We start from the raw sequence: 25,362 nt of genomic DNA on the forward strand, positions 1-25,362 counted from the left end.
CCACAGCCAGGAAAAAAAAAAAAAAAGGGAACCATGCCCAACATTCATTAGGATTAAGAATAGTGGCTGTTCCCATCCAGCTATGGTGGAAAACCTCACAATCTGAGGAATGTTGATTAGAATATTATGAAGGGTCTTGCCTCAGTAGAAAAGAAGATTAATCCTAAAAGAAATGTAGTTCTTATCCCATCTAACAAAGTTGAAAAATAAGACCCCAAAGGATCAAGTTGTTTCCAACTAACTTAACCATGTCCTCAACAAAGCTCAAGGACATTTACAGGAATTTATATAGGATGTAAAATTATACAGCAACCAAGAAATTTGTCAATCTCTTGATCAAGTATGAAAGATCAAAGGGGTTCACAAGTAATTCCATCTAATCATTAAAAAAAGAAAAAAAAGTGATTCTCACTCTTATTGTGCAACTCACCACGTTTATTGGCTTTGTAAAATAACACACTAAGAAACTATTTCAAGAAAAATATTTCCTAGTGGTATTATTTTTCCCTCTAAATTTTGTGTGATTTTTTTTTCAAAAATTTTAATGCTTATTTATTTTTGAAGGAGAGATCAAGCATGAGCAGGGGAGGGGCATAGACTGAGGGAAACACAGAATCTGAAGTAGGCTCCAGGCTCTGAGCTATCAGCACAGAGCACAACATGGGGCTTGAACCCACAAGCTGTGAGATCATGACCTGAGCCGAAGTTGGAAGCTTAACCAACTGAGCCACCCAGGGGTCTCTGTTTGTGTGATTTAAATAACCCAAACAGGTCAATTTCATTTTTAAGCATTTATTTAAGAACATATTACTTTTTATGAAATATTTGAAACCTATCTCCCTGCATCAAAGTGTGGTACATAGTTCTGGCAATTGGGGAAGAAGAAGAAGAAGAAGAAGAAGAAGAAGAAGAAGAAGAAGAAGAAGAAGAAGAAGGAGAAGGAGGAGGAGAAGGAGAAGGAGGAGGAGGAGGAGGAGAAGGAGGAGGAGGAGAAGGAGGAGGAGAAGAAGAAGAAGAAGAAGAAGAAGAAGAAGAAGAAGAAGAAAAAGAAGAAGAAGAAAAAGAAGAAGAAGAAGAAGAAGAAGAAGAAGAAGAAGAAGAAGAAGGAGGAGGAGGAGGGGGGGAGGAGGAGGAGGAGGAGGAGAAGGAGGAGGAGAAGAAGAAGAAGAAGAAGAAGAAGAAGAAGAAGAAGGAGGAGAAGAAGAAGAAGAACGAGGAGGAGGAGGAGGAGGAGGAGGAGGAGGAGAAGAAGAAGAAGAAGAAGAAGGAGAAGGAGGAGGAGGAGGGGGGGGAGGAGGAGGAGGAGGAGGAGAAGGAGGAGGAGAAGAAGAAGAAGAAGAAGAAGAAGAAGAAGAAGAAGAAGAAGAAGAAGGAGGAGAAGAAGAAGAAGAAGAAGAACGAGGAGGAGGAGGAGAAGAAGGAGGAGGAGGAGGAGGAGGAGAAGAAGAAGAAGAAGAAGAAGAAGAAGAAGAAGAAGAAGAAGAAGAAGAAGAAGAAGAAGAGGAGGAGGAGGAGGGGGGGAGGAGGAGGAGGAGGAAGAGGTAGAAAGATGAAGAAGGAAGAAGGAAGAAGAAGTAGAAGGAGAAAAAGGAGAAGGAGAGGAAGAAGAAGAGAGGAAGAGATGGCCAAACAGAAAAGCACTTAAGGACTTAAAATTTATAAAGAATGGTACTAGGCATCATAAATTTAACATTTACATAATTCTTAGACAACTTCCTAATCTATGGTACCAGGATTCAGGTGACTAACAGGTAACTTTTAGTGTTGGTTCTGTGATTAACTCAACAGACTAATAATAGTTAATGTCCTCCTCTATGTAGTTCAAGCTTCCTATTGTTTATACTACATCAAATAAATGCATCCTTATTGCACAATTTATAGTATAACATACTTGTAAAAAATAAGTCCATGAGTCACAAAAGTAAATACAAAGAATACCAGAAAATATTTTAAATTCAATTAAAAATAGAACCACAATATATCAAAAGTTATGGCATGCAGCTAAAGCATTCCTTAGAGGAACTGTCACATTAAATGATTATATCAGCGAATAACAGAAGTTTCAAATTAATTACCTGTGCTTCCACTTTATGAAATTAGAAAGAAAAAAATAGAAAACCAACACCAAAGCAAATAGCCAAAAGGAAACAATAAAGATATGTGCAAAAGTCAGTAAAACCAGAAAGCTGTGCAGGAAACTCAATGTGAACAGAAGCTATCTCTTTCTTTTCTTCATTATTTTAGAGCAATTTTAACAAAATTGGCTGGAAGGTAAAGACTTTCCAATATAATCTCTACCCCAAAACAGGCAGAGCCTACCCATTATTAATATCACTCATTAATGGTACATTTTTTTTTCCAAGTATGAACTACCCTGATACATCATAATCACCCACAGTTTACTTTAGGGTTTACTCTTGGTGTTGTCCCATGAATTTGGACAAATTTATAATGACATATATCCATTCTTATAACAGCACACAGAGTATTTTCACTGCCTTAAAAACCTTCGCTGCTCCACCAATTCATCCTCTCTTCCGCCCAACCTCAACAACCACTGATCTTTTCATTGTCTCCAGATTTACCTTTCCAGATTGTCGTATGATTGGAATCATATAGTACATATAGCCTTTTCAGATTGTCTTCTTTCACTGAGTGATACATATTGAAGGTTCCTCATGTCTTTTCATGGCTTGATAGCTCATTTCTTTTTAACATTAATGAATATTCCATTGTCTAGATGTACCACCGTTTATTTATCTATTCACCTACAGAAGGACATGTTGGTTGCTTCTAAGTTTTGGAAATCATAAATAAAGTTGCTACAAACATCTATATGTAGGTTTCTGTGTGAACATTAGTTTTCAACTCCTTTGGGTAAATACCAAGGAGGGCAAGTGCTGGATTATACGGTAAGAGTATGTTTAGTTTTGTTAAGAAACTGCCAAACTCTCTTCCAAAGTGACTATACCGTTTTGCATTACCACCAGTAATGTATGAGAGGTCTTAATGGTCCACATTCTCCCCAGCATTTACTATTGTCAGTGGCCTGGATTTTGGGAATTACAGTGACCATTCAGTGATTTCACATTATTTTAATTTGCACTTCCATGATGACATATTATGTGAGACATATGTTTACATGTTTATTTTCAATCTGAGTATCTTCTTTGGTGAAGTGTTTTATGATTTTTGGCTCATTGTTTTCATACTGATGAGTTTTAAGAGTTTTTGTACATTTTGGAAAAGAGTTTTTATCAGGTGTGTCTTTTGGACATGTTTTCTCCCAGTCTTGTCTTCTGATTCTCTTGATACTGTTTTTCACTGAGAAGTTTTTAATTTTAACAAAGTCCAAATTATCAATATATCTTTCATGGATCGTCCTTTCTGTGTTGTATCTAAAAAGGCATCACCATACACAAGACCATTTAGATTTTCTCTTATGTTATCTTTTAGGAGTTTTACAGTGTTGTGTTTTGTAAAGAGTGTAAAGTTTATGTCTAGATTCTTTTTTATCTTTATTTTTTGCATGTGGATATGGAGGTGTTGCAGCACCATTTATTGAAAACACTTTCTTTGCTCCTTCATGTTTCCTTTTCTCCTTTGTCAAAAATCAATTGATTACATTTATGTGGGCCAATTTCTGGGTTCTCTATTGTCCTCTACTGAACAATTTGTCTGTTCTTTTGCCAATATTTAACTTTCTTGATTCCTGCAGCTTTATAATAAGTCTTAAGTTTAGGTAGTGTCAGTCCTCCAACTTTGTTCTTCTCCTTCAATATTTTCTTGGCTATTGTAGGTCTTTTTCCTCTCCATATGATCTTTAAAATCAATTCTCATAAAATAACTTGCTGAGAATTTAATTGGGATTGCATTGAATCTATAGATCAAGAAAAACTGACATCTTGACAACACTGAGTCTTGACAATATTTAGATATTATGAAATATCTACCCCATTATTTACTTTTCTGTAATTTCAAAAAATATTTTTTTAAAAAGATCAATTAAATTGATATACCTCTAATCAAACTCACCAAAAATATACTCCCACATAAGTGATTAATTGATTTTCAACAAAGGTGCCAAGTCAAAGCAATGGAGAAAAGAGCTTTTAAAAAATTGGAAATATGACAAAAAATACATCAATTCATGCCTCATATTAAGTGCAAAAATTATCTCAAAATGAACATAGACCTTAATATAAAATTCAAAATTATAAAATTTCTAGAAGACAATATATGATATAATTTTTGTGACCATGAGTTAGGCAAAGATTGTTTTGACACTACTCAAAAAGTAGTATCCATAAATGAAAATTTATAATTTGGGCTTGATCAAAATTATGAACTTCTGCTCTTTGAAAGAGACTATATAGGCAGTAAAAGATAAATGTAGTTTAGGAAACAATATTTGCAAGCACATATCTGAGAGAAGACTTGTATCCAAAATATGTCAAGAAATGTCCAAATTCAACATTAAAAAAGAAACTAAATTTAAAAATTTAATGAAAAATTTGAACAGACACTTCACTAAGGAATATATTTGGATTGCAAAGGCACCTGGATGGCTCAGTCAGTTAAGCGGCTGACTTCGGCTCTGGTCACAATCTCACAGTTTATGAGTTCGAGTCTGACATTGGGTCCTGTGAAGACAGCTCAGAGCCTGAAGCCTGCTTCAGATTCTGTGCCTCACTTTCTCTCTCTGCCCTTCCCCAACTCACATTCTATCTCTGTGTCTCTAAAAAATAAATAAACATTAAAAAAAATTTAAAAAGGAATATAGTTGGATGGCAAATAAGCACATAAAGTCACGTTCAACATTATGAGTTATACGGGAAATGTCAATTAAAACCACAATGAGACATCACTACATATTGGAAATGGGTAAAACTAAGACAGAAATGAAGCACATATACAAGTACACTGACTTTACCACATTGAGGATATGGAGGAACTAGAATTCTAATACACTGCTTGTGAAAATACAAAATGTCACAGGCACTTGGGAAAAGTTTGGTGTTTTCTTATAAAACATGTTCTAGGGGGTGCCTGGGTGTCTCAGCCAGTTAAGCATCTGACTTTGGTTTAGGTCATAATCTTGCAGTTCATGAGTTCGAGCCTTGTGTCTGGCTGTTCACCGTCAGCACAGAGCACACCTCGGATCCTCTGTCCCCCAATCTCTGCCCCTCTCCCGCTCGCACCTGCGCACATGCTCTCTGCACTCTCTCTCAAAAATAAATAAACATTTAATAAACAAACAAACAAATAAATAAAATGTGTTCTATGTGTACCATTTATTCCTCAGTTCCACCACTAGGAATTTACCTGAAATAATGTTTATAGCAATTATAAACAAACCAAATGTTTTTCAACATGTGAATGGATCTATAAAATAATACGAGATGGCAATAATAAAGAATGCATCACTAATACATGAAATAACATGGATGAATCTCAAATACATTATGCCAAATGAAGGCATTAAGTGTCAAAGACCACACACTAAATGATTCTATATACATGGCATTCTGAAAAAAAAAGGCAAAGTTGTATGTTCCAGGGACTAAGGTTGGAGAAATTGTTTCATTACAAAGGGGCACAAGAGAAGTTTTGGACTGATGGGGGACTGTTTCATTTGATTTTGGTGTGGATTACACAGCTGTATGCCCTTGTTAACATCATAAAACTCTAAAAGTGGTGATTTTTTTTTTTTAAGTATGGGGCCTGAACTCATGACCCTGGGATCAAGACCTGAGCTAAAATCAAGAGTCAGACTCAGCCAATGAGCGACCTAGGTGCCCCTAAATGTGGTGAATTTTAATGAAAATAAATATACAACTTAATAAAAGAAAATAACAAGCCAAAAATTATTTTACAATAATTATAACAAATAAAAATTACTATTAAAATATACCATTTACAATAGTACCAGAAAGAAGAAATATTAGAGATAAATTAACAAAAATGTTCAAAACCTGTCCAGTGAAATCTAGAAATCATTGCTGAGAGAAATTAAGGAAGGTATTTATTTACCTAGGGAAAAGAAAACATATATCCTCAAAGATTGGAACAAGAATGTTCCTATAAGCTTTATTCATAGCTGTCTAAAGCTAGAAAAATAACCCAATTTTAAACCACAGATATAGAACAGAGAACCCTGAAAGAGATCCACACATATATATAGATCCTTAGCTTATGACAAAATAACACAGCAGAGCAGTGGATAACAAAGATGTTTTCAAGTGATAGGAAGGGACACCTGGATATCACAATGGAAGAAGAGAAAAAACAACACTTATTTCCTACTGTATACAACAGCCAATTCTAGATTAATTAAATACTGAAAGGTAAAAAATAATAATAATAAGTTCATTTGGATGATAACCTAGGAAAATATTTTCATGAACTCAAACTAGTAAAATTTCTTAAATAGGACCCAAAAAGTTCTAATCCAAGAAAGAGTTAAAAAGGACTATATTAAAATAATGACTTTCCATTCATCAAGAGATCTCATTAAAGATGTGAAAAAGAAGCTACACTGTGGGAAAAGGTAATTGCAACACATATTACCCCCAACAGGCTCATATCCAGAATAGACAAATAAATCCTATATATCATAAGGAAACGAAGCCCCACCAACCCACAAATTGTCAAGATAATTAACAAAAGACAGTATTCAAATGGCCAATAAACATTCAAAAGGTATTAAACTGTCGTAACAAAGGCATGTAAAGTATAAAAACACTACTATTGCTAAAACCCATGACAGTTTTATTAATGTAACTCCCCAGAAATACCAAAATTTAAAAGTCAATGATGCCAAGTATCTGAAGAAAGGAATCTCTCATACATTGAGAGTATAAACTGGTACAACCTACTTTGGAAAACAGATGGGTATCATTTACTAAGTTTGAAGATAGATACATCATTGGATTCAGCAACTGCGTTTCTACTGAACAGATAGTATATATATGTCAAAAAATACGAACAAACGTGTAAAGCCCAAATCTGTAAATAACTCAAAAGTCTATCAACAGAACAATGTTAAAACAAATATTAAGAATGTTAAAAAAGAAGGAAAAATTATAATTTTTTTTAACCACACATCATTTATCACACAGCAATGAAACTGAGCAAATCACAGCTACACAAATCAAATATGGTGACTCTCACAATCATAATTTAGAACAAAATAGACAAGAAGACTAAAGTTAAAGTCTCTTTGCTTTCATTTATATAAAACACAAAGAAAAAACTAACATATGGACACAAGTTCAAGTGGTAAAATACAAAGAAAAGCAAGGAAATTATCATCATTAGTATCAAAATATCAGCTACAGTTGTTTGCGAGAAAGCAGGTAACAATTAGGAGGGGCTCTGAAGGGAAATTTGGGGATGTGGGCAATGCTTCAGTTCTTTAACTTCCTTGGTGGTTACCAAGCGGCAACTTTTTCATAAGTTACTGAGTTGTATATTTTTGATACTTGCTCCTTTTTTCTCACACACACAAAAAAACATAAAAATAAAGTTAACCGTGGATAAGTGGATACTTACATGATATTCCAGCATGGCTTCAAACTTAACATATTTAAAAAGAAACTCAGCTTCTTTTACTTCCAAATCAATTTACATACTGCACTGCCAAATTCTGCCCATGACATCACCACTTACTTCCAATTCTAACTTGAAATACATGTTCCTTATATTGTTGAAACAGAAAAACTATGTATTTCAGCAGCTGAAGGATCATAGTGCAAAACCCAGCCTTTCCTTTTATAATCTGTGTGCCTCAAGCAGATTTCCAAATTGATTCCCACCACTAGCTGCTGCATCTGGTAAATGGACACAAATGCTACAATCTCTTAGAATTCAGAAAATAACAAACATAAAAATTTATCCCACTATACATATTTTTAAAATGTTGACTCCTATTTTCTCTGAATACAATCCCCTAGCCCCGCATATACAAACAGATCTTTTCTGACATCAACTGTTTCTCTGTACCGTGTTTGAGAAAGGAAAGGCAGCCCTGATGGCTCAGAGGCTATTTTGGTGCTGTCAATGAGGCTGGGTGTTCTACTGAAGTTCAGACTAGGCACTGGCTGACTATGATGAATCAAGAAAAACAAAACAAAACAGAAAACCTCCATAATCATGTCTGAAACAGATAAAAGTAGAACAGTGTTCAACAAAAATAACCTACTATCTCCTTACCCATGCTTATATTAGTGATTGTGCTGCTTCTGTACCAATTATACTTTTAGGATTGCTTCGTATCTCCTGCTTTTAAAATAAGATTTGCTAGGAATTATCTCCATCTCCTTGAACCCTTCCCCAAATCACCTAAAATAAGCTCAAATCTTCACATAAAATCCTTCTAACACCCTTTTATCAGATATCCCACAGCCCACTGTGTACAATATTCCTCTTTGCAACATTTCAGTAAACCCATCTTTGACTTAGATATGCCCTTGGTTAGCTGTGATTTGATATGGTTGAGGGTTGTCATTGCTCATATATGGCTCCTGGTTTGGAATCCATCTGACACTCCTCTCCTTGTGAGATCTGTTTTCCTTCATGCATAGACTATTTTGGCAACCTAATTGGGATTTGTACCTCTCCCTTTTCTACCTCCAACCCATTCTAGAGACTGCTGAATGAATAAATGCTGAACTTTATTAGTCCAAAAAATCATCTTCCTAAGAATACACTATTTATCGGACATCTAATTTTACATGTCCATTTTAATATTTAGTGAGTGAAAGGCTGTCAGTAACTGGTCTTTCAAGAGACAAGATACGTCTTTTGTGCTGGTAAACCAATTGTAAGCTGTGATATACTGGGTGTTCAGAGATAAAGTGCCAAATGCATACCTGTAAATGGAAAAGCAATTTTCTCTTACGCTTCATCTAATAGTGTGTCAAAATTCTCTAATTCCTTTGTTTTGTCTTAAATAAAGAAAGGTTAGGTTGTGAGTAAAAACTCTGTTTTGATAGCTTGAATCTCTGGAATAACCCCCAAAGGAATTAGCAAGAAGCAAATTTAGTCAAAGCAATGTTTAGAAAATAGAAGTTTATACCTTGTCATTATATTTCACATTTTCAACTAGACCTGCAATGAGAACACTGCCTTCCTTTTTTTTATTCGATACTTTTCATTTGTGCTTTTTAAAAAAGTATTTTTAAAATTGTATTTTACATAACATGACACATAAATTGCACACTGTAGAAAGAATTTTCTACCTCCCTGAATGAAACCATTTTAATCTCAAGAGTTTTATTATCTGTTAAAATCTACTTAAATATAGGCATTCAATTTTACATTACTTGACATTTATGGAGAAGCTATTTTACAGCAGCATGTTTCTGAATAGACAAGATCACAACAAACAGTCATGATTATATGACATCCTAGATTAAAAATATGGGGAAAGAATGGTCTGAATATACTAGGCAGTTCACATACATAAATATATATAATAAAATGCTGGGTGAGAGGTCTGCTAATACATTGTATGTGCTTGACAACTACAATTACGACATGCATAAGAGTAGTCTATCCACATATTTTTTGCCATATTACAATATTAATTAAAGCTATACTCTTCTTCATATCAGCTAAACTACTTAATATTAAGATTACTGAAAAGAGACATGCATTTGTAAAGTGGAAAATTCAGATGCTTGAAGCCTACATTTTTCTTTATAGAAAATAACAGAAACTTTGCTAATTGAACTGGTTAGAAAGACAAAGAATCCTAATTATGCAGTGTACTCTATCCATGGGCTAAAACCTAATCTCAGCTTTTACTTCAATGACACAAAAATACAAATCATGGGCACAGTTTTAGTTTTAGATATAGAGAGATACACCATTTTAATTTTTTTTTTTTTGTAACACTTGCTCAAATTGCTACGTTGAGTGAGGGTTGAAAGAATCTGGGAGAATGAGATCTACAACTAGGGTTTTCTCCAACTGGCCTCATGAGTCTGATGTATAACTATTGAAACTGGACTTTTTATGAACGAGAAAAACAAATCGTCACAAGATTTTAAATTACACAAAAGAATCTGGATGAAACTTCTATCCATCAAATGGCCACTGAAAAATGAGGTAATTACCTAAAATAATTTGCATGTGAAGAGCTAATACAATATTACAAAGTAAAGTCCAGTTGTGAAAGCAATGCATAATTTCCTGATTAATGTCTCATACACAATATTCCCCCATGCTTAGTCAGAGCCTAAATAACAATATGGTCAATCAATCAAATATTTTTTTTAAAAAATTATAACTAAGAGAAGAAATGAGTTCAGCTCTAATAAATCATGACTTGATCTCAGTGAATTTTAGAATTATGACAACAAATCACAATATATGGCATTTTTAAGGCACTACATTTAGATTTTAAGTGGAATGATTACATATTTTTAGTGATTCAAGATTAGCGCGTGAAGGCAATTTTAAGTTTATAAAATGTCATCTATTAAGCCATTGAAGAAAACTTCACATTAAAATACCAAGTCTGTAACTCACAGCTCTGCCAAAAGTTATGATAAGAGCGATATTTAGTCAGGAAGACTGAGAATGTCAGTGGAGTAATATGGCCAAATCTCTTACATAGATTATGAAACATTTCCCTTCTCAGTGCAAAGTGGAGACATCTCTTCTAAAGTAGAATTAATCTGCTCTACCAGCTGAAGGCAGGTGTGGTGATAAACAAAGGAGAAGCAGGTGAGGCAAAGCTGCTCTAATAGATACAAGGACTGAGCTCTGATCACTTAACCAACTCAAATAGCCTTTCTTTCACTTTTCTAGGAGTTTTTTGTTGTGTAAAAGGATACACTCTTTAAAATATTAAGGCTATTCATGGAATTTATTAAAAGGCAAAATTTTCTCACTTTGTTTGGTAAGGAGGGGGAAAAGGGAGCAGAGGGAAGTTTTTTGAAAGCCAAGGTGTTTTCCTTATTGTTGGGGATAGGGAAATGACGAAAGGCCGTCCAAGAAAACGTGTTTGTGATTATCTTGACCCAGCCAGAAACTGACTCTCCTTTTGCTTCTTGTCAGGAAAGCATTAATTTTTTGGTAAGTGAAAAGAACAAATATGGAGGTCAGACAGGCTATTCTGTCTGGTGTCCACAATGTACTATGACTTCCAGCGAGTTATTTAATCTCCTCCAAGCCTATTTTTTTAACCTGAAAACTGGGGGTGGTAACAATACACCCTATTGGTGTATTGGTGCCTGTTGGGCAGCTGTGACTGCTGACTATAACCAGTATAAATCATTAGTACCAGCACTAGACTGGTGGGCTAGCACCAATCACATAGCCTGGTGACTGGTACTAGTGAGTGTGGGATGCACACTACAGAATTTATTACCGGTGCTGTTATTAAATCACTTGCATAATCTTTTATATCCATTCCTCATCTCTAAAGTGGAGATAATAACAATACCTATCTGATATATTTGTTGTGAAAACTAAATGGATTAATAAACCTACATTTCTTAGTGCCTGATATATAATAAAACCTCAAAGTGTTAGCAAATTAATCATTGCTACCCACTAGCCATATGCAGCCATTCAGATTCAAATTAATTCAAATTAAATAAAATTTAAAATGTCACATGAGTCACATTTCAAGTGCTTACGAGGTACATGTGGCTATTGTCTCTTGTATTGTCAATTGTATTGGATAGAATATTTCTATCACCTCAGAAAATTCTATTGGGTAGTGATAATAGATACGTTCTTAAAGATCTGTAGGAACAAACGACCAGTCACATCTGCTGTTAGCCAGTGACAGGGGTACAGAGAACGGAATGCAGGATAGACAGTTTGTTAAGATGATTTCTTGTACTTTACATAAGTTTACAACGTTTCAGGTTGTTTTAGATGTGCCTTCTTTACATTGAGTCATGTAATATTTTAAGAAAAAAATTTAAATGGTGAAATAATTATGAACACTTTAACATTACATCAGATTGACTCTAGTTAACAAGGAAAGAATTATTCACACTGCGAATTCAACAACAATGTACAACGTAGTATTCACTTGCGGTAACAGCTTAATTTTCCAAAAAAACAAAAAAAACAAGAAACAGAAAACTGTAAATATGTCTTTCAGTAATATCCCAATGTAACCAAACTTTGCAGAGCTTTGGCAGTCTAAATTTCTGCAACTGTGGTGACTAAGATTTTTAAAACTGTCAGGCTTGAAATAGTCTCATAAGTCACATATAATTGTTATTAAGTTCTCAGCAACTATGTAAGAACATGTTTATTTAATATTTATTAACAGACAGTATCAATAATGTGAAGCAATTATTTCACGAATTTCCCAAGTGACAAGGACTCCTCCTAATTTCAAAACTCTGTGGCCATTTTTTCCTATTCTTATCTTGGCTCTGGATTTTTTGGGAATATTTAAGCCTATGACTATTCTTTAATTTTGGAAATACAACCTTCCCTTGGTGATAGTATACAATTATCTCCCTGTTCCTCTCCTTCCTCCTGTACTATTCTGCCTTTCTATTCTACCACTCCTCAGTGTTTTACCCTGTGTTTTATTCAATTTTCTTATGTCACTTTAAATGTTCCTTTGAGTGATCTATGCTGTTCTGTTTCAAATATCCCCCATATATTGATGGTGTCACATTCCACATCTCCAGTGAGAATTTTTCATTTAAATCCTAAACTTCTATTTTGTTTTACTTTTATTTTCTTCATGCCCCATAGACCCAAAGTCATATTTTTGTAATATTTAATCTTTTTCCTGGAGCTCTGTTTACAAAACAAATATGTGTACACACAGGAGCCTTTCCTTCTTTGTATTACTTCTCAGTAATAAACACCTGATAATCTTGTAGATACATTTTCCATTAAAAGCCACTAAATCATGCTCATTCTGCTTCATATATATAATATATATACTCATCCTATGGGGTGCCTGGGTGGCTCAGTCAGTTAAACGTCCAAGACTTTGGTGCAGGTCATGATCTCATGGTTCGTGGGTCGAACCCTGCATCAGGCTCTGTGCTGACAGCTCAGAGCCTGGAGCCTGCTTTAGATTCTGTGTCTCCCTCTCTCCGTGTCCCTCCCCTGCTCATGTTCTCTCTCTTTCTCTCTCTCTCTCAAAAATGAATAAACATTAACAAAAATTTTATAATATATGCTTATTCCTCTCCAGATACCTAATCCCTCTGCTTGTATGTAGTCTCGAGAAATTCTTGTCTGAGCTACTACAATAATTCAGTAACCCATCTTACCTATTACCAGTTTAATCCCCAAATGCTACCAATACAAACACACTCTATTTTATTACATGAATTTCTTTAATGATTCTCATCACTTACAGAGAGTTTCAAAAACACTTTAGTATGCATGAAACATCCATTTTCATGACTCTTGTTTCTTAGTTCAATTTTTGTACCTATCTTGTGATGTCCTTGAACCCGGGCTTCGTCAAGGTATACCTACTCTTCCAAAATGTGCTATGGTCTCTCAGGCTTCCAAAATCTATTTTGTCACTCTTTGCTCCACCTGGAATCTTGCCAGTCTTTCCTACTTCTTTGAAAAATTCAAAATGTTTAAGACTCTGAAGCAACATCTAATTTTTGGTGCATTTTCTCACACTTTCTTTCACCTTCCTTTTCCATGCAGAACTCAAGTTTCTGAATCTCACAGCACTTATTTTAATGCAATATAAAGGTATCTGTTTAGATAGACCATAAGATCTCCAAACGTTTCATTCCTAGGATAATATCTATAATGGGTAGATGTTAATATGTCACACATAGCAGGTCCTCAATATTTAAATTAGTAATTAAAAACAATGTGGTTGTAAAATGCTGTGAATAAGAATAGTGAGAATAAAAAATACTGAAAATAAAAGGACAACATTGAGAAATGCAATTATAATATCAGAAGTTTCATTACTTCTTCCTCTGTGAAATACTTTCTTCACAAGGTTTTAAATACTCATTAATCTCATGGATTTCCTCTTCTCTAAATGGCTTTTCTTTCTCAGTGTGCTTTATGGATTCCATCTTATATTTGGACCCTTGAATACTGGAATAGCCCAAGACTAAGATTTTGCCCTTAAATTTCTTCTCTTTATTTGAACACCCTTAGAGATCTCATGAAATCCCATTCATTTCAATATAATTGCTATAATGAAGATTCTTAGTATGTATACCTATCTTACAATCCAGACCTTATATTCAACTCAGTATTACTCAATGCTACTGAGTGTTATCCTGTCAAACTTCACAAGTTAAAAACTGAGGCCCTTATCTTCCCCGCTAAAATGTGCTCTACAACCTAGAAAATTACAATTCTATCTTTCCAATTATTTAATGCCTTAAACCTTCAAGTAACTCTTAATTCTTTTAGGAAATCTTGTTAAATATATCTTCAGAATAAATGCAGAATTGACCCTGCCCCACGACCTCCACCACTGTAATCTTGCCCAAGCCATCATCCTCTCTCACCTTAATTAGCGTAGAAGCATGTGAAGTGGTCTCTCTGTTTTTTTCTGCTCATTGACCCCCTGTCCCCTTCAATCTAGTCCCAATACAGCAGTTAAAATAATTCTGATAAAATATAAGTCAGATCTTCTTGCTCCTCTGTTCATAACCCTCTAGTGGCCTTTCAATTCACCTAAAGTAAAAACCCATATGCTTACATTGTACTGTAAAATCCTTAAAGATTCCTATTGCATAGTTGACCTTATCTTCTATTTTTCTTTACCCATTCATTTCTAGCTTTCTGGTCTTTTTGGTATTCTTTGAATGGACCAGGCATGTACTTAGCTCCAGGCACCTGTACTTTTTGTTCCCTCTGTTCAAGAAACGCATCTCTCCAATACCAACATGACTCATTCTACCTACCTCACCTTCCTTACTTTTCATCACACTACTTAAACTCGAAATCACCACAATTCTGAGTTCCCTTTAAAACTTTTTCTTCACAATAATTATCAAGCAACATATTGTGTAATCATTAATATTTGTTTGCTTATTGTTTTCTCAATACTTATAGAAAGGCAAATCTACAGAATTGGGATTTTTGTCGATATAGCCTTAGTGCCTAAAACAGTGTCTGAGAGAAATTCATCGACAAATATTTGCCAAGTCAATGAATGGCTATAACTAATTAGTGATTTGAGAGATAAAACTAATGAATAAAGTGAAAAATTGGAGAGCATATCATGCTGGAATATAGTAAAAACAATAAGTACATACTTTTTTTAAGCTCATTATTACGTGAAATAAAACAAGCAATGATACATTTCCCAATGGATGGTCCAATAAATCTTATCGACTATTGAAAAATAACTATTCCTATTCTTAATGAAGTAGATCATATTGCTGAAATATAATGAAATAGTTTCCCTTATACCTGACCTCTCAGACTCTTTGAAATGTTACTGTATAAAGTGGAACATAGCGCACAATATTTCCATAAATTATTTGACTATATAAACTATTTCTGATTTTCTGTGAAAAAGGAGGGTTTTACAGTTTTACAGTTTTAGGAAATGACTTTTGAGAAGTGCTAGGGAGGATGAGATGCTATATATGAGTTATATTTCTGTCTCAGTATGCTAAGATGAAAAATGTGATAGGTGAGCCTGGGAAACTAGAAAGCTAGTAAAATGATCATTAACGTCAAACAATAATTTGGAATGTCTGTTGTCATCATATAGTCAGGAAAAGTCAAGGGCTCTGTGGATGATGATTAGTAGTATATAATAAGATGCAATCCCATTGCAATAAAAAAAAAATAAGACCTGTGAGGTTTAGTAAGAATATATAGTGGAAGCCTTTTTCATTGCTTTTGCTTACATCAAGAAGAATAATGACATTTTCTTTACTTCTACAGAAATGCTATTTATCCTAGCCATTTTTCCATACCTTTTTTATCTAGAGGTCATAAGAAGTTCTAGAAAAGATGATCCTACCAAAATTATTGAAAGACTGTAGTATGGCGTAACAGTAAGAACTAAGGATTTAGATTCAGAATATTTCTCTAAGTGTTCAGACCGATACGAGCAGTGGAGTGTTATTATCTATCATATATCCAACTCCCTTGGGAAGGACTTGAAGTTTAAGAATACAGATTTATAGTTCTCCATCAGGAGTCAGTGCCAAAGATATGATTAACGCATAATCCTCTGGTATCTAATAATTTGGTTCATTATCATCTTTACTTGATTTATTTCTCTAATATCAGTTACAATTAGGACCATGCCAAGAATGTAAACTCACATTTAAATAAGTTTATAAAAAGACAAGTAAAAATTATGCTGGTTATATGAATTGCAAATTAGAATATCTCTATGTCAGAAAGGTCACAGTTATGATTATATTGTTTTCTGTTTGCCCTAAAAGTTTAAATTTTAATAAAGATTAAATGGCATCTTTCTGTAACTTAGAATATTGAAAAACTACAGTTTCTATTTATGCATATATATCTTTGTCTAATAGGTCATACTTCATCTTACTATGATAGATTTACTAATTATTAAAATTCTGAAAATTAGTCTTTCTCCTATTCTATATAAAAGGAATAGAAATTATATGCTAAGTTTATATATCAAAGAAACCATTTTATTGAAAAAATAACTTCTATTTCTCTCCTTCAAACTGTATATGCTGTTGAAAAAGGAAATCTACGGTTTGTATTTTTTAAAATAATATAACCTAGCCAACAATACTTATTTGTTATATTTATTATTTTACATTCTATTATCACAGAATATCTGGAGATATTTTCTGCTCAAGATATTCCTAATAACTTCCTTGAAATAGGTATGATTTCAATAGTTCAAAGCAATAATTTGTTTCATTGTGAATATTAAAGAAAACATTATTTATTTCCTTCTCATTACACATAACCCCCAATTTTCTGGGCTCCACTAGAATTTATGTAATGTTTATGAGCAGGGAGAGGTAGTAGGAATGGCACCCAAAATTAATGACCCTAAGTTACACTTTGCATCATAAATATACTATTATGAGTACTGTGTATTCACTTTAATCCTCAAAAGAATCTGATGGGAATTACAAACCCATAATTACAAGGGCAAACACTTACATAGCAATTGCTATATTCACATTGTTTTGAGTACTTTCTGCATAATATCTTTTTTTTTTTGAGGGAGAGATAGAGAGAAAGCCTGTGAGTGGGGGAGAGGGGAAGTGGGAGAAACAAAGAGAATCTTGAGAAGGCTCCACGACCCTGGGATCATAACATGAGCCAGACGTTCAGCCAACTGAGCCACCCAGCTGCCCCTCTGCATATCTTACTTAACCCTCACAGTAATATCTATAAGAAGGTACTATTATTATCTTTGCTTGACAGAGAAGGAAATTCATGCAAAGCATTTAAGGAATTTGCTAAAGGTCACACAACTAGGAAGTGGAGATTTCAGGAACTGAGCTCGTGTAATTCAGTACCAGAATTCATGATCTTAACCAATAGATTGTACCACCTTCCTGTTAGTTACTAAGTCAAACTTGTCTTGCAAATAAAACTAAGGGTGAGAGCTATTAAGTCTCAAGTCAGGATTTGAACAAAAGTTCTTTGAGTAAAATCCTACAATATGGTCTATACCATTGATGTACACCAATTTTCTGTTCCCCTGGGTGAGCAGTTTTTTGATATAATTTATAAGCTTTTATTATGAAAAGCTATTAGGTCTAGAAAATGAGTCAAGGTGGGGTGCCTGGGTGGCTCAGTCAGTTAAGCATCCAACTCTTGGTTTTGGCTCAGGTCATGATCTCATGGTTTCGTGGGTTTGAGTCTCATGTTGGGCTTTGTGCTGAAAGCGAACAGCCTGCTTGGCATTCTCTGTCTCCCCCTCTCTCTGCCCCTCCCAAACTTGTCCTGCCTCTGTCTCTCCCAAAATAAATAAATGAACTTAAAAAAAAATAGAACACGAGTCTAGGTAGAAATTGAATAAGGTATATGTATTTCAAGATGAGTTATAATGGTGCAAGTTTCCTAGCTTAGTTTCTTTTCAAGTGGGCTAGTGTCAGTGAAGGGAATTAATATTTATTTAAAATATACTTATATTGAATCTATGTTAATATTATCATATATAATTCAGTTTAATTCTTAAAAAATCCATGAGGCAATATGATTAACACTATTTGCTGTTGAGAAAAAGGAGACTCCATAACATGAGAAATTCAGTGTCAGAAGAAGGATTACAGTTTGGTCTATTTGATATTAAAGCAATTCCTACATACCAAATTCAAATACTACTCAATGAAAGCACAATAGCATTTCAAGCATATTGTCACATGCAAATATTTGCAGAGGCACTAAGAATTACATAAAGTTCAGTAAATTTGATACTACAAATCACCACAAGCACTTTCATATCATAAAAACTGATATCTTCTTTAAATGCAATTTGATTAAAATGAGAAGTCATTGTACTGTATTACGGGTCTTGGAGATGGAAAAATTCAGTATGACTTATCTGCTATCACATACTGACAGAATTTGAACACAAGTTTATACTTTCCTAACTCACTATTATATCCTATTTGAGTTAGGATAAAAACAAGGTGTGAATACTTCAGAAAAATATTCATTACCAATATTACTACTGATGTAAAGTCCTGGTAGCTGCGAATATATGAAATTGTTCAATGAATATCACAAATTCATTTGGTTATATGCAACATCGTGTGTGTTGCATTTCAAGTTTCTTAAATAATGAATATATTTCAGTTACAAATTTAAAAACAAGGTAGGAATCAATATTAATTTCTGTGTCTAAAAACTCTAAACAATGCACTTTACTTTTTTAAGTTTAAAAAGAATAATTACCTAGCAAAAATGATTAATAAAACTGGAAGATTAAGTATTAAAAAGTGGTACTGCCACTTGTTACTTGTATCTCTAATTGGCTATTAATAGTGGTTCCTAGGACCTCATCCTCAGATTAGATTAATTTTCGAAAGAGAAACACTTTTCTTACTAGATCACCAGTTTAGTATAACAGGGTATAATTCAGAAATAGCTACATGGAAGAGACACACAGGGCAAGGTATGTGGAAATTGTGGGGAGCTTCCGTGTTCTCTGAGCACATGTCACTTTCCCTATGTTTTCATATGTTCACCAAGCCAGAAGCTCCCCAAACCCTATCTTTTTGGGTTTTTATGGAGGCCTTATTACATAGGCGTAATTGATTAAATAATTGGCCAATGGCAGTTAATTCAATCTTCACAGCCCCTCTCCCCTCCCCGGGGGTCAGGAAGTGAGAGACTGAAAGTTCCAGTCCTCCAATGGCATAGTTGGCTTCAGCCCCATATTTAGGTGCTTCCCAAAGTCATCTCATTAACATAACAAAACACCTTTATCACTCTCACCATTTAAGAAATTCCAAGGATTTGGGGAGCTGTAAGCCAGGAACTGTGATCACAGACCAAATATAATGAGAAACATATTTTGGTCATCTGAATAACTGAACATACTTCTTATAAATTGCAGTATCACAACCATCATTACCCCCAGGCTTTCCTTTCTCATGTTTAATTACTGTGTATATCATTTCAGCTCATTTTTATGTAGTACATATGTTTTATATAGTTATATTCAATACTTCTATGTACATCTATACTGTATGAATTTTCTTTCTTTCAAAATAGAATCACACTGTATACTGTTTTATAATTTGCTTTTATTTACCCAAAATATCTATCATGGATATACATGGATTAGCCTCATTCTTAGTAGGTCTAGAGTCTTCCATGACACTTCGCAACTTTTCAGTCTAAAAATAATGTTGCAATAAATATATAATTGACTGGCTGTAAGACTGTTTCTAGAGTTTACACAGCTTAAAAGGATATACACCCTTCCTTCAACATATCCTCCTCTCACCCCAGCTTCCTCCCACAAAACAAAAATTTTCTCAAGAAAATGTGGAACGAGGTAATGTTCACTTGTTCACAATTTTAACCTTGACAACTTTAGTTAATTACTCCCTATCTCCATTTCTTTGTCAGCAAAATAGGGATAACAATAGTACTTATGTCTTAGTGTTGTTGAGAAGATTGCATTATTAGAACAATTCCTGGGGCACCTGTGTGGCTCAGTCGGTTAAGCATCCGACTTCGGCTCAGGTCATGATCTCGTGGTCTGCGAGTTTGAGCCCCGCGTCAGGCTCTGTGCTGACAGCTCAGAGCCTGGAGCCTGTTTCAGATTCTGTGTCTCCCTCTCTCTCTCTGACCCTCCTCCGTTCATGCTGTCTCTCCCTGTCTAAAAAATAAATAAATGTTAAAAAAAAATTAAAAAAAAAAGAACTATTCCTTTCACTTAATAAAGAGCTCAATTAATGTCACTTATAAACTGATTGTCAACCATCTAGGATAGGAGTGTGATATGAAGTGGCCAACTTCCTTTTTTTAATTAGCAAAATGGCAAATAAAAAATAAAATAGTGCAAATTTGTTCCCCTGATATGAAATGACAATTTTATAATACATAAAATTTCTAAAATTATTTTGCTGTTTCTGAACCATCTATTTCTTTTTGTTTGGCCTACTAGTGTATTCTTGTATCCTTAATGTACTATAAAACAGTGCCTATAAGGAAAATAAATAAAACAAATTAAAATATACCCATTAGTATATCTAGCAATAATTACACACACATTGGTAATCTTGTAGTGATACTGGGTATGAATAACCTTCAATACTCAGAATTATAAAATTAGGAGTAAACAGCAAACATGTCCATTTGCATCTTTCATCTCATCCTACATCAATGATTTGAATAACTTAGTAAACATAAAGCTACACATGAGACATTTATTGTTTTTAATGTTTATTTATTTAGAGAGAGCATGAGTATGCATGTGCACTTGAGCAAGAAAGTGACAGAGGAAGGGGGAGAGAGAATCTTAAGCAGGCTCTATGCCCAGCATGGTGCCCAATGGGGGGCTGGATCTCACAATTGTGAGATCATGACCTCATCTAAAATCAAGAGTCAGACACTTAGTCAATTGAGCCACCCAGTAATTCCAAGCTTTTATTGACATATGTAAAAAAGCTTTCCTATTGTCCACACACATGTGTGTATCTTAGGTAACATTTTGAAAACTGTTAAAGAAATTACTACCATATTTTATTATGTGTAAATTTATTTTATGGTTAAACCTTTTTGAAATGTCCATTCTATATTTAGATTCACTTTTTGAGTTATTGTTACAAGATTTAGAATCAATATTGGAACCCCTGATATCTATCTATCTATCTATCTAGATAAATGGATATGCACAGTCACAAAATAGATCCATCATAGTTGAAAAGAGACAAATCTAATTTATGTGGATGATCATTATTTCCCCCCTTGATAACTTGGTAAATCTGGTTCTGCATGTCTGTTATTTTGGAAGCTCCTCTTTTCTAATAAGGTCAGTTACATCAGATGCTTCCATTGTTATATAGTCACATAGAGATTCCCTGTCCCTCTTTTCCTATAAATACATGCAAAATGATGGGGGCAGGGTCCATCTTTACTAGAAAGTTTGCCATGATTTATCCAATCATGACCATAATGTAACACTCCTAGTATGATATAATGAAAGCATGAGAAATCATGTATGTTCTGCTGTTCCTTTGCTTATAGAATTTTGCCAAATAGCTGTATTTTAAATTTACATGGAGTGACATCAGTGGCATTTGTGTAAAGAGGCCCACAAGCCCAATTGTACAATAGCAGCACCCAAAAGTGCATAGTGTTATAATGTGAATTGAGAAAAATAAATATTTGGTCAGTCACATTTATATTTAGCAGTTAAAACTAGAGAACATAATTGTTAGCACTATTGTCTCTCTACCTAGGAAGAATTCTCTATTTAACCAAGAACACCAACCAATATCTGCTCTTATCTCTTCTACCAGCTATTCTACACATTTACTAGAATCCGTAGGCCCCCTCGTCATCACTTAATTCCAGTGAAGTAAAGAAAAATTCTTTCTTTTACATGATTGAATTTGAGGTCTTGAGGTTTATCACCAGCTATCTAGTTATTGGAGCTAAGTGAGAAAGTGTTTTTAGTTTCCCCCTCTTGGACATTACCTCTTCCCTGATATATTCCCTGATCCTTCTTGTGGAGAGTTAATTACTCTCTCCTCTATATTATCACTACTACCGGGGTATATTTCTTATGTGCTACTTTTATCAAATTCTAATTACTTCTTTGTTGATCTGTCTTCTCTAAAAAAATTTTTCATTCCTAAAACTTGAGGACACAACAATGAACAAAAGCCAATGAAACTTACAATCTAAGAGGAAAGAAATAATAATATAAACATATAAACAAATGAATACAAAAGATAAACAGGTAAATGAACAAATACAACAATATAGATCAAATATGTGCTAAGAAGAAAATGAATATATCACTATGATGCAAAATAGTAAGGGACAATTACTTAAGTAAGGTGTTTAGGAAAGGCAGCCCCAAGGCTCTGAGACTGAAATCCAAACAAGGAAATACTAGGAATTCCCAGAAGAGAGTTCTAGGCAAGGGACAGATCAGGTGAAGCCTGCATCGTGGAAGGAAAATTGGACTTTTTTTTTCTAAGTTCAATTAATTTATTTCAACAATAATATTTTGGAATTTATAATGTGCCCGGATATAATGATAAACATAAAATATCTGTCCTCGATGGAACTTATACTGGACACAGGTGACAATGCAACACACTAAAACATAAATATTATTAAAAAAGTGATTTCAGATATCAATAAGATCTGTAAATATGATACAGAAAATCTTAGTGTAATGGGATGGTGGCCAGGGTGGCCTGTCTGTGCAGTAATTTTTATCAAAACAGTGAACAATATGAAGGAGTGAATCAAGTGAAATCGGAGGAAGGGCAGACCATGTGGGAGTAGAGCCCTGCAAAGTCTTGAAGCCAGAGTTTGACCAATGGGACGAACAGCAGGGCTGGCATGATGGGAGCACTATGTCACAGGGCCGGTTGTAAGCACATGAAGTAAACGAGTAGACTAGAGCCAGATCATTATGGTATACTGATCCAAAGAGGAACAGAAGAGTAAATGTAAAAAGAAAAACTTTAACTACTGTTTTCCCACTACTTTTTACTTATACAGAGAGGGCATGCTTTTCAAAATGCTTCCACGGGGCCACCTGATGCCAAGGTATACCTTGCATTCACCTATAGAAAGTCATTTTTGGTCTCTGCTGAATATTAGAATCTTTTATGAGGTTTTTAAAAACCAATTGTTCTTGGCCCTCCTTCAAGAGGTATAGAAGCCTAGATATGCATATATATGTATATATTTTAATTATTTTAATCATAGGCAATCTGATGAACAACAGGAGAAAAATCATTGCTTTCTATTCACTTGGTCTAATTGACCATTGTTTGTAGGAGACAGATATTATCAGGGGAAAATATGTGATCATCAAGATGATTTCTTTCTCACTGCAGATGCATTTTTATCAGGGAGATTGCCAATTGCAAAGCGTAGTGATGTGACTGTCAGTCACATTTTGCTACCTGGATGTTACTGAAGATTTCTACATTCTCTTTTGAAACTTGAGTCATCAAGTTTTCAACATTCAAGTCATCAACTTTTCATCACTAATGAAAAGATTAGTTTGTGGCCAATGAATACATTTTAATGGTAAATCCTCTGAATGCTATTTTCCTGATACTACAGGGGTAACAAATTATCTAGTCATAACTTAACAGATATTACATTAGGGTTGAAATATTAACGTTGTCCTAACTGATAATTCTATTGCAAATAAAATAATCTTTTAAAGTACAGTAATAAACCAGCTTAATTTCTATGCCATATGCTCAACAGTTGCAAAATATTATTGGAAATTAAAATGCACAGACTTATCTTAATGTTTAAAATGAATAAAAATATACAATAGAAAGAACATAATACTCAGTAATCTTCCAGCTGAGCCTCAGAATTCCAATGCCAAATTGCTTTAAAGAATAAATTCTGATAGAATGGCATATATGCTACTACATTATGCATATGAGCCTTGTGTATATTGAAAAAAAGAATTACATTAAATGTGGTATTTTTGCAAACATGGAAGAAAAGTTTTTTTTCTGAAAATGAGATGAATCAATCAGAGTTCCTCAAAATCAAAATAAAAGGAAATGTCCTTTCTAAAACAAGTCTGTATATGAATATCACACCATTCAACAAATGATACTTACACAGTTAGATTTAGGATTATGTGTAAAATTTTTCCTTAATTACCATAGTAGTTATCTCTTTAAACATCTTTTCAGAGACTTATTCATATGGTAACATTCAGAAAGTAAAGATAGATTTATAAATATATTGAAGGTGTCAAACTAAAATTATAAGCTCTAGAGTAGTGATTCTCAAAGGGAAAAGATTCCAAGAAAAAGTGTAAGATGGGGCATATCAGAATGCAAATATTGTAAATGCTTTGATTTTTTAAAATATTTGTATCTATGTTACTAAAGTAAACTGGAAGTTCAAATACTATAAACCTCTTTTTAAAGAATATAAAAGCAGACGTGTTTAAAAACCTTCTAAAATATTGCTTTTGCATTCCAAATGACATATTACATGTCAGCGTATGATATGTAGCCTTGTACTAAAGCAAGGGTATGTGAGATCTCTTCCTTCATTAAGAAGAAGAAAGCATAGAGGAAACATTAAGAAGAAAAACTATACAACTTTTCAAATATCAAGCCTCGTTAGAATTTTGTACTACGTTCAAAAATATGTGCAAGAAATTAGGATCAGTTGTCATTTAGGGGAAGAGTATTTAAAGTTGATGATGATAAATTTTATACCAGTATAATTTTGTAGCAGGAATTTTGAAAAATCTAGTACTTCAAACTTAGTAAATTAAATTCAGCAACTAACATGATAAACTTTCAAATCTTACTTTTGCAAGGTAAAACTGACCTTATTAGCTTTAGATAAACTTTAAAGTGTGAGAAGATACTAATTATTCCAAGGCAATACACACACAATGCCGGGAATTTATCACATGGCATAGTATCTTCCATTCTTGCAATGTGTTATTTTGAGAAAGAGATGGAGGAAAGAAACTCATGCAGAAGGGCATACAAACCATGAGCCAACACCATGGTTATTAGAATTTTTTGTACAACATTTTCTTTCATTTTCAAAATACCCCTCTTATTGCATATTATCATTTAGCTGAGAGAGTGTAGTTGACCTAATCGTCACCACCACCACGTAGCTTGTTAGGGTTACTGCTGGGATATTAACTTTTCAGCCTAATTCCCATATTTTCTTCATTGTACTCAGACACTGTGATCTCTTTATTGAACCTAT

The sequence above is a fragment of the Prionailurus bengalensis genome, chromosome A1 (assembly GCF_016509475.1).
Source record: "Prionailurus bengalensis isolate Pbe53 chromosome A1, Fcat_Pben_1.1_paternal_pri, whole genome shotgun sequence".
Classification (NCBI taxonomy): Eukaryota; Metazoa; Chordata; class Mammalia; order Carnivora; family Felidae; genus Prionailurus; species Prionailurus bengalensis.